We start from the raw sequence: 501 nt of genomic DNA on the forward strand, positions 1-501 counted from the left end.
CTACTTTGATCCTCAAATGCTCGATGTCAAAAACTTGAATTATAAGTCTTCAGCAACATTGCTATTTCAACGTCTCTCAGTGATCTTCACAGATTTTGTCCTGGTGTATGGTGTAAAAGAGTGAGTTATAAACACATTATTATTTTTGCCATTTGAAATATGTATAGGTAAGTAGGGAAAAATATTTCAGAATAGCTGTGCTATTGCAATATTCTTTGTATGGAATTTTAAAGCTTTAAAGTGACCAACTTTAGTAGTTCATCTGTTCAGCTTCAGTAGGGGGGTAGATTTTGGATCTGAAGGTTGGTGGTTTAACTTCAAGATTTTGGTAAATTCATGAATGGTATTTGTGACAAAAATGCATGCCAAACATTTTTAGTTCAAATTTGTGAATTTCTTGCATGAAAAATGTTCCTGAAATAATAATTTGTTAACTTCTGTTTTCTAGGTGTGCTGATTTTCTCACTAGAAGTAAAATTATCAAACACAAAAAATGGACAC

General features: G+C 31.9%; 1 long non-coding RNA gene across 1 annotated transcript; it reads left to right on the forward strand.

The window, feature by feature from the left end:
• LOC113473602 lies at positions 1 to 499 on the forward strand. The gene is made up of 2 exons (XR_003395536.1): positions 1 to 120; positions 449 to 499. It is a non-coding gene; the product is annotated as an uncharacterized LOC113473602 (long non-coding RNA).
• The last annotated feature ends 2 nt before the right edge of the window (positions 500 to 501 follow it).

Source organism: Diaphorina citri, unplaced genomic scaffold, assembly GCF_000475195.1.
Source record: "Diaphorina citri unplaced genomic scaffold, Diaci psyllid genome assembly version 1.1 scaffold47988, whole genome shotgun sequence".
Lineage (NCBI taxonomy): Eukaryota > Metazoa > Arthropoda > Insecta > Hemiptera > Psyllidae > Diaphorina > Diaphorina citri.